This window comes from Gopherus flavomarginatus, chromosome 20, assembly GCF_025201925.1.
Source record: "Gopherus flavomarginatus isolate rGopFla2 chromosome 20, rGopFla2.mat.asm, whole genome shotgun sequence".
NCBI classification, from domain to species: domain Eukaryota; kingdom Metazoa; phylum Chordata; order Testudines; family Testudinidae; genus Gopherus; species Gopherus flavomarginatus.
In genome coordinates, this window is record NC_066636.1 from 4,252,028 (window position 1) to 4,266,054 (window position 14,027).

Sequence of the window (14,027 nt, forward strand, 5' to 3'; positions counted from 1 at the left end):
CACATCTACCAATGTGATATATGCCATCATGTGCCAGCAATGCCCCTCTGCCTGCACATTGGTCAAACCGGACAGGATCTATGTAATAGAATAAATGGACACAAATCGGACATCAGGAATGGTAATGTACAAAAGCCGTAGGAGAACACTTCAATCTCCCTGGACACTCAATAACAGATTTAAAAGTAGCCATCCTTCAACAAAAGATCTTCAAAAACAGACTTCAAAGAGAAACTGCAGAACTTCAATTTATTTGCAAACTTAACACCATCAGTTTGGGTTTGCATAGGGACTGGGAGTGGCTGGCTCACTACAAAAGCAATTTTTCCTCTCTTGGTATTGACACCTCCTCATCAATGACTGAGCGTGGACCACCTCCAGCCCGACCGAATTGGCCTTCAGCACTGGTTCTCCACTTGTATGGCAACTCCCTTCTCTTCATGTGCCAGTATATCTATGCCTGTGTCTGTAATTTTCACTCCATGCACCTGAAGAAGTGTTTTGTTACCACGACAGCTTATGCCCAAATAAATCTGTTAGGCTTTAAGGTGCCACTGGTCTTCTTGGAATTCCACAGCCCCACTCCCAGAGTGGGAGGGAGATAACTTAGATACCGCCCTAAACAAAGACCTGAGCCCTGCCAAGAATGCACATAGCTGATCCCAGCCTGTGGCGTGTTCTGTGCATGTCCTTTCCATGCTAACGCAACCCTGAATTCATGCTCCGTTGAGCTGGCCCCAAGTGTGAGCGTCCCACTTCCCCTGGCTAAGCTCATCCAGCCTTCCCTGTGGGACTCAGCAGCCCTCTGCCCTGCCCAGCCATGCCCCCAATCTTCACAGCCACCCTCCCACCTCCATACATACACCTGGCTCTGAATTTCCCTTCTCCCCTCCCCGGAGGAACAGTCACTCCAGAGTGGAGCTCAGAGGGCAGTGGGGATTAGCATCTGCCCCACCTGGGGAGGTGGAAGGTTTCAACAACGCCCGAACTGCCTTGCAAAACTCATTTGGGAACGCGAGCTTCGTGGCAGCAACTCTGGCCCTCTGCCAGCATTGATTTCACTGCAGTAGCTTTTTCCGATGACATTTTCAGCCTCTGTTGCCTATACAGTGGAGGCGCTGGGCAACTGCATGCAGCAGGTGGAGGTGGGGGGAGGGCTTTTTGTCAACCAGATCTAGTCCACCAGGAGTCAACTGCTCCGTCATGCATAGTGCTTCAAGTGGCATCTTCCACCCAGCTCATTGCGCATGCGAGGTCCCTGGTAGGGGCCCCAGAGTTAAGCTTTGCAGGGGAGCAACCACCGCCATAGCCCCCACTTGTATTTCCAAACAAGCCCCTCCGTGGCAGCTCCCACACTGCCCCTCCTGGGCCCTGCAGACACCCCCCGAATCTGCTTTGCCTGCGAAACCCTTGCCAATGCTCAGGCCGCGGTGTGCAGAGGCCATTGTCTGTCAGGCAGACTGGCAGGGTCTCATGGTTGCTTCCAGGGGCTCAGCTGTCTGTAGCCACCTGTTCTCGCTTGTCTCAGACTTAGGTTGTCAGCTCTTCGGGGCGGGGTCCTCTTTTGGTGCAGCACCTAGCGGAATGGGAGGCCTGCTCCAGGAGTGGGGGGCCTACATGCTCTGAGAACTCTAGATATAGATGATCAATTAATAATTGTCACACCTCCCATCAGGGCCGCCCGAGGGGGTCAAGTGGGGAAAACCCATGAGAGTTTTTTGGGGCCCCTGGAGCAGGGTCTTTCACTCGCTTCGGGGGCCCCAGAAAACTCTCGCAGGGCCCGGGCCCCCAGAGCTGCTTCTGCTCTGGGTCTTCGGTGGCATTTCGGCAGTAGGGGGGTCCTTCAGCTCCGGGACCCACTGCCAAAGTGCCCCGAAGGCCTGCAGCGGGGGGGTCCTTCTGCCCTGGGACCCGCCACCGAAGTGCCGGGTCTTCGGTGGCAATTCGGCCACGGGGGCCACCCGCCGCCAAAGACCCCAGGCCCCCTGAATTCTCTGAGCGGCCCTGCCTCCCATGGGCTCGACCCTGCCTAAATCAGGTGTTTGGAACAGGTCAACAGACCCAGATGGCTGAAATGACGCTGTGATTCGCTAGTGACCCTTTCCCTGCTGAAAATGTCGGAGCCTACCAGTCGAGGAACAGAAGCAGAGCCATGTGACTCACACGACCAATGCCACGTGGCGAATAATGGCAAGCACATAGTTTGCAAACACCCCTTGGCTGAAATTTATTGCCATAAATCTCTCGGTCAATATTTAGGAATATCAAATCCAAAGAAACTGGGATTGATCCACGGGGTGTTTGAAACAGCATAGATAGATAGATAGATAGATAGATAGATAGATAGAGGGGGTGTATGGAGATAGATAGATATTTAGGACCAATGGCTTGCAGTAGAACAGAGGACATTGGCCACTGCCCCTCTCAAGGGTGCTCAGCAGGCCAGCTGCAGGGCACAGCTGTGTACAGTTGCTGTGGAGAGCCCCCTAGTGGCTGATGATAAACAGCTCCATGTCCTTCTGCCTGGATGTCCCATACTCACTGTTTGATCCTCGGCTGGGGTCAATGGGCCGTAGCTCCATTGGAGCCAATGGGGCCAAACCCCAGCTGGGGTCAGTGGGCCATAGCTCCATTGGAGTCAGTGGGGCCAGATCCCAGCTGGGGTCAATGGGCCATAGCTCCATTGGAGTCAATGGGGCCAAACCCCAGCTGGGGTCAGTAGGCCATAGCTCCACTGGAGTCGGTGGGGCCAGATCCCAGCGGGGGTCAATGGGCTGTAGCTCTATTGGAGCCAATGGGGCCAAACCCCAGCTGGGGTCAGTGGGCCATAGCTCCATTGGAGTCAGTGGGGCCAGATCCCAGCTGGGGTCAATGGGCTGTAGCTCCATTGGAGCCAATGGGGCCAAACCTCAGCTGGGGTCAATGGGCCATAGCTCCATTGGAGTCAGTGGGGCCAGATCCCAGCTGGGGTCAATGGGCTGTAGCTCCATTGGAGCCAATGGGGCCAAACCTCAGCTGGGGTCAATGGGCCATAGCTCCATTGAGGTCAATGGGGCCAGCTCCCATCTGGGGTCAATCGGCCATAGGTCCACTGGAGTCAATGGGGCAGATCCCAGCTGGGGTCAATGGGCCATAGCTCCATTGGCGTCAATGGGGTCAGATCTCAGCTGGGGTCAATTGACCATAGCTCCATTGGAGTCAATGGGGCCAGCTTCCAGCTGGGGTCAATGGGCCGTAGCTCCATTGGGGTCAATGGGGCCAGATCTCAGCTAGGGTCAATCAGCCGTAGCTCCATTTGAGCCAATGGGGCCAGATCCCAGCTGGGGTCAATGGGCCTTAGCTCCATTGGAGCCAATGGGGCCAGCTCCCAGCTGGGGTCAATTGGCCGTAGCTCCACTCATGCCCAATGCTTTAGCCCATTTAGCTGAGTGTTTCCTTCATGGCGTTTGCTGTTTCCTCTCTGCCGATGGGACAGGCTTTCTCAGTCCTTGTCCTGGGTAGGAGCTGCCCTTCCTGTCCCTCTGCCGATCCTGTGCGGCATCGAAAGCCATTGACACCCAGCCAAGAAGAGATTATTCTGCTGCTAGACTAGATGTCTTGGCCTCACCCGTGCGTGGAGCTAACATGGGCTGGGAGCAAGGTGGCAGAAGCAGCACCCCACTCATCCAGCGCATTGGCATGACGCCTGGCCCTGCCCGCTCCAGACTCTATCCAGCACCTTACTGAGCATTCAATGGATTCTGGGATACTAGTAATTAGCCACCTTGCGATCATGGGAATAGTCCCTCAGAGGTGTGGTAGAACTTCAAAGATTGCCAGTTAATATCCACAGCTTGCCTGGGCAGAAAGAGGAACGAAAGCCCATTAGGCAATGACCTAAATCCCAGCCTGGTGCCATGAGAACACGCGTATCCATGGGCTGGTGCCAGTCCTCCGCCATGGCTCACTGGGCTTGGGTGTGACCATCAATAGCTTGTCAACAGCCGCATGGTGCCTGGCAATTTCTTTACTCCAAGGAGTTTGCAGGCCCTGTGCCAGATTCCAGTTTCACAGGGTACAGTGTGAATCAACTGTAGCTCCACTGGGGTCAATGAAGCCAGATCCCAGCTGGGGTCAATGGGCCGTAGCTCCATTGGAGTCAATGTGGCCAGATCCCAGCTGAGGTCAATGGGCCATAGCTCCATTGGAGTCCATGGGGCCAGTTTCCCCTCCACATTTTGTTCTGATGATGTATGATTTGTAGTTCATAGTTTCATTGTATTTCAGTCCAGAAGACAGCAGCTTGGCCATAGAATCATAGAATCATAGAATATCAGGGTTGGAAGGGACCTCAGGAGGTCATCTAGTCCAACCCCCTGCTCAAATCAGGACCAATTCCCAACTAAACCATCTCAGCCAGGGCTTTGTCAAGCCTGACCTTAAAAACCTCTAAGGATGGAGATTCCACCACCTCCCTAGGGAACCCATTCCAGTGTTTCACCACCCTCCTAATGAAAAAGTTTTTCCTAATATCCATCCTAAACCTCCCCCACTGCAACTCGAGACCATTAATCCTTGTTCTGTCATCTGGTACCACTTGGAACAGTCTAGATCCATCCTCTTTGGAATCCCCTTTCAGGAGTTGAAAGCAGTTGTCAATTCCCACCTCATTCTTCTCTTCTGCAGACTAAATAATCCCAGTTCCCTCAGCCTCTCCTCATAAATCATGTGCTCCAGCCCCCTAATCATTTTTGTTGCCCTCTGCTGGACTCTTTCCAATTTTTCCACAGGTCAGAGAAATTCACTCCATTCCCCCATGGATTGAGCCAGTAACTTGTTCCGGACTAAAGTGTCTTCCAGGAGGGCCTGGAAGATGGGCAATCCAGCCCTGCCCTGGAGAGTTTGTCCCAGTGGTTAATCATCTGGCTGTTCAAAACAGGTGCCTGATTTCTAACTGGAATGTGTCTGGCATTAACTCCCAGCTGTTGGCTCTTGTTCAGCCTTTTCCCCCCAGCTTCAAAAGCCTGTTAGGACCTAGGGTTTTTTCCCCACGAAGGTCCTTACACACCTCACGACTGCTTCGATCAGCTAAACAGATCAAGCCCCTCTCCAAAACAAACCTCAGAGCTGGGCGCATCATCCCAGAGTCGCTCTCTCCAGTGCCCTCCTAGGCTCCCCCTCACTGGCCCCATTTACATCCCCAAGGATTGCACCCGGGGGCTCCTTTTCCCCCCAGCCGCACCGTGGGAACTCCTGTTGAGTTTCTTATCCGCTGCGAACCCTAGAACCTTTCCGGTGCCCCTGTTTTCCAAGGTATGGCCCCCACTCAGGAGGTATGGCCTGCAGTACTTACTCGCATTTGGCTGGATTTAGGCTATCAGGGCCGTTTCCCCCATGCTTCAGGTCACTCTGTAACACTGCCCTCTCCTAGTCGTTGTTTGCCAGTCAGCTGCAAAGTCTGACCAGGCCCAGCTCACCCACGTGAAGGCTGAGTAGCGTCAGGCTATATCATGGGGCTCCCGGCCCAGGAGTGCCCCTTTGAGGCACATTCACCTGTCTCAGCCAGTGGGGTGGTTGGGTCTAACTGGAGCCCTGAATCAATGTCCAGTTCTGCTTTGGCCTGTCATCAGAGTCGCTGTAACCCAGGTCTCCTCCCTCCACAGCTCTGATCTCCAGCCCAGCTGGGTCAAATACTGATCTGAGTTTGATTCCTGCACCAGAGGGGCGCGAGGCTCCACGGGGTCTGAACCCAGCTCTGCAGAGCCGCAGCAAGTTGTCATAACCTGGTAGCCTCTCCACGGCTGGCCAGGAGGCTGCGGCTGATGGGACCCTGGCCCACTCGTGATGATGCCCTGACTGGAGGAGCCCGTTGCACTATTTAAGCTGGGGGAGGCAAGAGAAGTTGTCTGTGCAACCGGTCGAATTCCTGGCCGGCTGCTGTGTTGGAGCTGGACTTGCTCCCCGGTTCCTGAGCTGTGCCTGGCTCCTGATCCTAGACCAGGTCCCTGACGCCAGCTCCAGCTCGGACCCTTGGTTCAGCTCCCAGCTCCAGTTCCCAGCTCCCGGCTCCAGTTCCCAGCTCCCACCTGTGAATCCTAGCTCCGGTTCCAGTTCCTAGATCCCGACTCCAGTTCCCAGCTCCCACCTGTGAATCCTGGCTCTGACCCTTGGCTCAGCTCCCGGCTCCAGTTCCCAGCTCCCGACTCCAGTTCCCAGCTCCCTCCTGTGAATCCTGGCTCTGACCCTTGGGTTGTCTCCAGGCTCTGCCCCTCGGGTCAGCTTCTGGCTCAGGTTCCTGTCTCCTGGGCTCTGACCACTAGATCTGACCACCCAAGGTCTGGGCAGGACAGTGGGCCTCTTGGCCTCCCCTATCCCTTTGTTTCCCATGTGTTTCCCACCCCCCGGCCTAGTATTTGTGGTAGCAGCTCAAAGCAGAGCCAAGTGGGGAATGGCGTTTTCAGCTGACCCGAGAAATCCAGGAGAAAACGATATCCCATTAGACTTGAACTACACCACATCTTTTCAGTTTTGGCCACTGTGGATATTTTTTACCGTGTGTGTGTGGGGGGGGGGGGACTGTCCCCTGCTGGAGGGGCTGAGCTCTGCTTTGTGTATGTGTGTTTGTGTGCTTTGTCTATGTGTGTGTGTGTGCGTATGTGTGTCCGTCCCTGCTGCCCCCTGCTGGAGGGGCTGGGCCCTGCTGTGTGTGGGTGAACATAGAACATAAGAACGGCCGTACCGGGTCAGACCAAAGGTCCATCTAGCCCAATATCTATCTTCTGACAGTGGACAATACCAGGTGCCCCAAAGGGAGTGAACCTAACAGGCAATGATCAAGTGATCTCCCTCCTGCCATCCATCTCCATCCTCTGCCAAACAGAGGCTAGGGACACCATTCCTTACCCAGCCTGGCTAATAGCCATTTATGGACTTAACCTCCATGAATTTATCCAGTTCTCTTTCAAAAGCTGTTATAGTCCCAGCCCTCACAACCTGCTCAGGCAAAGAGTTCCACATGTTGACTGTGTGTTGTGTGAAGAAGAACTTCCTTTTATTTGTTTTTAAACCTGCTGCCCATTAATTTCATTTGGTGGCCCCTAGTTTTATTATGGGAACAGGTAAATAACTTTTCCTTATTTACTTTCTCCACATCACTCGTGATTTTATATACCTCTATCATATCCTCCCCACTTAGTCTCCTCTTTTCCAAGCTGAAAAGTCCTCGCCTCTTTAATCTCTCCTCATATGGGATCAGTTCCAAACTCCTAATCATTTTAGTTGCCCTTTTCGGAACCTTTTCTAGTGCTAGAATATCTTTTTTGAGATGAGGAGACCACATCTGTACACAGTATTCAAGATGCAGGAGTACCAGGGATTTATATAAGGGCAATAATATATTCTCACTCTTATTCTCTATCCCCGTTTTAATGATTCCTAACATCCTGTTGGTTTTTTTGACCGCCGCTGCACACTGCGTGGATGTCTTCAGAGAACTATCTACGATGACTCCAAGAACTTTTTCCTGATTCATTATAGCTAAATTAGCCTCCATCATATTGTATGTATAGTTGGGGTTATTTTTTCAAATGTGCATTACTTGACATTTATCCACATTAAATTTCATTTGCCATTTTGTTGCCCAATCACTTCGTTTTGTGAGATCTTTTTGAAGTTCTTCACAATCTGCTTTGGTCTTAACTATCTTGAGCAGTTTAGTATCATCTGCAAACTTTGCCACCTCACTGTTTATTCCTTTCTCCAGATCATTTATGAATAAGTTGAAAAGGATTGGTCTTGGGACTGACCCTTGCTGGAGGGGCTGGGCCCTGCTCTCTGTGTATGTGTTTTAATGGCCAGACAAATATGAAATGCCATTTAGAAATGAAAAAGCTGAAATGAAACTTTTTGGCTCTTGAAATCCCCCTGCTGCCGCCAATAGTTTTGGACTCTGAAAAGTGAATTTCTCAGTGAAACAATCTGCTGGAAAAAAAATTCACCGGGCTAAACACTCTGAGGGCACATGGTGTCCCAGCTTGTTTGTGTGGGAATAAGGGGCAGTTTTGACAAATGTCTCTACTGGAACATTCCCTTTTTCCATCCCCTCCCTCCAGTTTTCCAAAGTTTCCCTCCAATATTTCAATCATTTCTGGGGGGGTCCCAAAACATCACCATTTTTTCACAGAACAAACAAGTCAGTTCAAAATTTCAGCTTGTGTCCAAAAAGGTTGTAAAAAAAGGCTCGAGGCAGCAAGGAAATAGTTTGGAATTACCCCAACAAAATGGTTCAGAGGAGCTGACTTGATTTTTGTTTCATCTTGAGACAGGAAAAAATCATTTGGAATTACAAAGCTTTTCCTGGGCTTTTGAGTGGGACTCATGATGGGTGGTTTGACTGCAGTGTGATAGACCCAGGCCAGTTGGGAATGGCAGACTAGTAGAAGGCAGATATACTGGCCACTGGATAAGCAGTTTTCTGTTCCCTGAGTGACCAGAGCAGGGGCTGCTCCAGGCTAATCATAGAATATCAGGGTTGGAAGGGACTTCAGGAGATCATCTAGTCCAACCCCCTGCTCAAAGCAGGGCCAATCCCCAGACAGATTTTTGCCCCAGATCCCTAGGTGGCTCCCTCATGGGATGAACTCACAACCCTGGGTCTAGCAGGCCAATGCTCAAACCAATGAGCTATGCCTCCCCCTGAGAACACCTGACTCTAATTAACCTGCTACGAGTCAGGTGAGGCTGTTAAGTACCTGACTCTAATTAAGACCCTCTGATGCTATAAAAGAGCTCACTCCAGTCAGGCTAGAGGGAGCCAGGGACCCAGAGGAGAGGAAGTGCTTGCGTGCGTGCGTGCATGCATGTGTGTGTGAGGAACTGGGAGCAAGAGGTGTGCAAGGAGCTGAGAGTGAGTAGGCACACTGCTGGAGGACTGAGAAGTACAAGCGCGATCAGACGTCAGGAGGAAGGTCTGGTGATGAGGACAAACAAGTAGCCCAGGGAGTTGTAGCTGTCACGCAACTGTACCAGGAGGCACTCTAGACAGTTGCAGTGCACAGGGCCCTGGGCTGGAACCAGGAGTAAAGGGCAGGCCTGGGTTCCCCCTACACCTCCCAACTCCTGGTCAGACACAGGAGGAATTGACCTGGACTGTGGCTTCTACCAGAGGGGAAGGTCTCTGGGCTGTTTCCTGACCCACAGGGTGAATCTGTGAGGTGAGCAAATCCGCCAATAAGCACAGGACCCACCAAAGTAGAGGAAGAACTTTGTCACAGCAGGTAACTGCAGAGGCACTGGGCTGCATGCCTGGAGTCACAGATTCATAAATTCCAAGGCCAGAGGGGATCACTGTGAGCATCCAGTCCAGGGGGTCTCAAATGTCACTGCACCCCAACCCTTTTCTGACTACAAAAATTACTACATGGCCCCAGGAGGAGGGACCTGCCAGAGCCCCCCCACTCCGGGCAGTGGGGCCAAAGCTGAAGGCCAAGGGGCTTCAGCCCCTGGCAGAGGACCTGTAACCAGAGCCCCACCGCCCAGGGCTGAAGGCCTTGGGCTCCAGCCCCAGATGGTGGGGGTTGGGTTTTGGCTTTGGGCCCGGATCCTAGAAAGTCTAACACCAGCCCTGGTGACCCCATTAAAATAACATCGTGACCCACTTAGGGGTCCCAACCCACAGTCTGAGACCCCCTGATCTAGTCTGACCTCCTGTATAGCCCAAAACTTTCCCCAGAATAATTCTTAGAGAAGCTTTTTTAGATAACCAGCCACTCATGATGTAAACATTGTCGGTGATGGAGAACACACTCCCTCCATGACCCTTGTCAATTATCTTCTCCGTTAAAAAGTTCATCTGATTTCCAGTCTGAATTTGTCTAGCTTCAACTTGCAGCTGTTGGATTGCGGTAGGCCTTTCTCCGCTAGATTGCAGAGCCCATTATTAAAAATTTGCTCCCTGTGTAGATTCTCCCTGGCCTGTTGCTGGAAATATCTCCAGTGGTTTCACGCAACAATTCCCCTTCTGAGCAGAGGTGGAGGCCGGGAAAGTTCAGCCCTACGGGGAGTGTCTGTACGACATGGTCTCCAAAGCAAGGCCCTGTTACCTCTCTGCTCTAGGGTAGCAGAAACTGGGGCCTTGATGCTCCGCTTGCCATTGGAAGAAAGAGCAGCACTACAGAGGCTGGCTGTTTGTGCAGCTTGTTGATTTATACTGTAGATACTAGTCCTAGAGCACAGGCGGTCGCAAATGGCCACAACGGGTATACTCAGCTCAAGCACCAACAACCAGGGAGCAAGTGGCCCTCATTAGAGTAATTAAGGAAGGAGCCAACTTCCCTGCTGCTTGCAACAGCTCTGCTACAAAGAAAACTACAGCAAAAAATTAACAACAGGCACTTCTTCAAAGGCTGGCCACTGCCTATGCATTAAGGGGAAGAGCTTGTAAGAGCATATGTAAGAGCACCACCTGGTGCCCATAACAACAGAATCATTCTGCACCTCAGCCCTGTTGAGGCTGGTACCTGCAGGGCCAGCTCTAGCCATTTCGTTGCCCCAAGCACGGCGGCACGCCGCAGGGAGCGCTCTGCCGCTCGCTGGTCCCGTGGCTCCGGTGGACCTCCCGCAGGCGTGCCTGAGGATGCTCCACAGGAGCCCTGGGACCAGCGGACCCTCCACAGGCACTCCTGCAGGAGGTCCACAAGAGCCTCCTGCCACCCTCTCGGCAACCGGCAGAGCGCTCCCCACAGCATGCTGCGCCAAGCACGTGCTTGGCACGCTGGGGCCTAGAGCCGGCTCTGGGTACCTGGTCGGGGTCTGTGCAGTGTCTGGCACAATAGGATCCCTGATCTTGGTCAGAGTCTGTGCAGCGCCTGGCACAATGGAGCTCATGTTTTGGCTGTAACTCTTAGATGCTACCATAATACCCCTAATAACTTTTAAAATCTACGCCACCCTTTGTCCTTCAAGTATACTGAGAGTGAATTTAATTTCTGTTTGCTTTCACTTGTCATGACTCAATAGCCTAGTTTAACCCAATCTCATCTCGTTTTGCCCTCGGTCTGTCAAACATTCCAAGTACTTCTGTGTTATTGTAGGGCCTAACACAACATGCACCATCACAAACTAAAAACTCCCCCACTGCACCCCGTAGCCTTTTAATGTCTTGAAATGAAGCGGCCTCTCTTTGTTTGCAACTGGAGTGTAGATGGGCCCTTCAGCTAATGCATCTTAGTGAGAGTGGTAAATAACGATGTGGTAAATACGGAAAAAGACAGGACACTGACTCGGAGTGATCTGGACCTGGGGCCCACACATGGATCCATGTATCCATCTGAGAACAAAGAACTTCAGCCATACATCCGGGATGGGGGACTCTATGCTGGGAAGCAGTGATTCTGAAAAAGATTTGGGGGGTAGGGTTGTGATGGAGAATCAGCTGAACACGAGCTCCCAGTGTGACGTTGTGTCCACAAAAGCTAATGCAATCTTGGGAGACATAAACAGGGGACTCTCAAGTAGGAGCAGAGAGGTTAGTTTGACCTCTGTGTTTGGCCCTGGTGCAACAATGGCTGGAATCCTGCCTCCAGTTCCAATTCAAGAAGGATGTTGATCAATTGGAGACGGTTCGGAAAAAAGCCAGGAGAACGATGAATGGATCAGAAAACCGGCCTTATAGTAATAGACTCAAGGAGCTCAATTTGTTCAGTTTAACACAAAGAAGGCTGAGGGATGACTGGGGCCCCATCTATAAGTATCTACCCGGGCAACAAATCCCTAATAACAGGCTCTTCGATCCAGCAGAGGAAGGTCTAATCCAACCCCCCGGCTGGAAGCTGAAGTTAGACAAATCCAGACTGGAAATAAGGCAGACAGTTTTGACAGTGAGAGTAATTAACCACTGGGACGATTCACCAAGGGATTGTGGTGGATTCTTCCTCGGAGACAAGTCTAAAATCAAGACAGGATGTTTTTCTAACAGTTCTGCTCTAGGAACTATTCTGGGGCGGTTCTTCGGACTGCGCGATACAGGTCAGACTGGATGATCGCAGTGGGCCCTTCTGCCCTGGGAATCTAGGAATTCCACAGCACACAGAGGAGAGTGATTCTGGGGAGGGGCCAGTCTTGAGGCACCATGTGTTGCAACCAGAGCGTCTTTCCGCTTGTCTGAACCTGATGGTTGTTGGAGCTTAAACTGTCCAGCCTAGGGACCCCAGTGAGCTTTGCTCCATTAGTGACCTATATCCCCAATGGCCTGCTTGCATGTCAGTTTCTCTGGGCCTCCGCCCCAATAAAAATGACTCACATAGGGACATTTTTGCTTTATTGCAAGGAGGGGGCTAAATTAAGGAGGCGTCTCCGAGGGAGCGAATGCTCACCATTGCCTGGGGCCACGGGCTGGCTGGTGGTTAAAAGCAGGCGGCCCGGGGAGCGCGGCGGGCGAGACAGGGGAGCTAAGCCGGGCTGGATCCAAGCTGCCTGGGTGCCAAGCAGGGCGTGGGGTGAGTGCTGCTTGTGGAAGCGGTGGGGCAGGATCTGACTCGCTGAACCCAGGTCGGTGCGGGCGAGCGGGAGATAGCCAGGCCAGGTCTGCAGGAGGAGGGCAGTGCGGGCTTGGTCACCTGGGACTGCATGTTGCTGCTGGGTTGAGTCCAGACTCGTCCAGGAGGCAGTGGCTGGTTGCACCGTGGCAGGGTGCTCCTCTGGAAAGACTGGCTGCTTTGCACCAGAGCCACCTCGTAGGTTTGGGAAGGGAGCTGGGGTCTGTCGGGGGTGAAGCGAATATATGTGTGTGTGTGTGTGCGCGCGCCCGCACATGTGTGATACGTGTGTGCCTCTGTTTAACTCTCTATGTATATTTGTGTGTATGCATGTTTTGCTATGATCACGTGTGCACACATGTATGTGCCATATGTGTGTGCCCCTGGGTATTTAAACATGTCTGTGAACATGTATGTATTACATGTGTGTGTGCTCCTCTGCATGGCTATATGTGTGGGTGTGCACTCATATATGTGGATCATGTGTGTGAACACATGGTGTCATGTATGTGCCTCTGTGTACTTAAATGTAGGCATGTATGTATGTGTGATGTGTGTTTGAGTGTGCCACTGCATGTGTTGATATGTTTGTGTGTGTGTGTACATGTGTATATGAGATGTGTGCCGCTGTGTGTGTTGAGATATATCTGTGGGCATGTATATGTGGTGTATGTTTGTGTGTATGTGCCTCCACACATTAGCATGCTTGTGTGTGTAGGTGTGTGTGTGTATCTCTGTGTGTGCACATGTATGTGTGTGCCTCTGTGTGGTATAAATATATGTTCACACATGTGTCTCTGCATGAGTTTAACTATACACGTATGTGTGGGGCATACATGTGTGTGTGATACATTTGTGTGCCTCTTTGTATGTCTATATGTGTGCTCGTGTATATTTGATGCATGTTTTTGTGACTCTGTGTGTGTGTTTAAATATGTGTATGTATTTACATGCGTGCCTGTGAGTATATTTAAATGTGTGTGCGTGGGGGGGAGCATATGCTTGCACATGTGTCTGTATTTAAATGTGTATTAGAGTGTGTGTGTGTGTGTGTGTTCACTTGCATGTGGGAGTGTGCATCCGTGTGTGTCTGTGTGTGTTGTGCACATGTGTGTCCATGTGGGTACTTGCATGTGGATATTCACATGTGGGCAGTTTGAATGTGCATATAAATGTGTATGAAAATGGGTCTGTGATTGTGGGGGGGAGTGGGCGTGTGCGAATGTGTGTTGAAACGTGCTTACGTGGATTACTTGTGCATGTTCATGTATGGGCGTGTGAGCGTATTTAAAGATGTGTGGGCATTTCTGTTTGCACTGGAGATAGGTAATAACACCTAGCTCTTGTCAGAGCTTTGCATCAGGCCATTTAGGCGGGTGGGGTCATTTTCCCTATTGCACAGATGGGGAAATTGAGGCATGGGGCGGGAAGCAGAACTGGGACTAAAACCCCGGTTGTCTGAGTCCCACTCTAGTGCTCTTTCCACTAGGCACCACTACCTCAACGCGGAGGGTG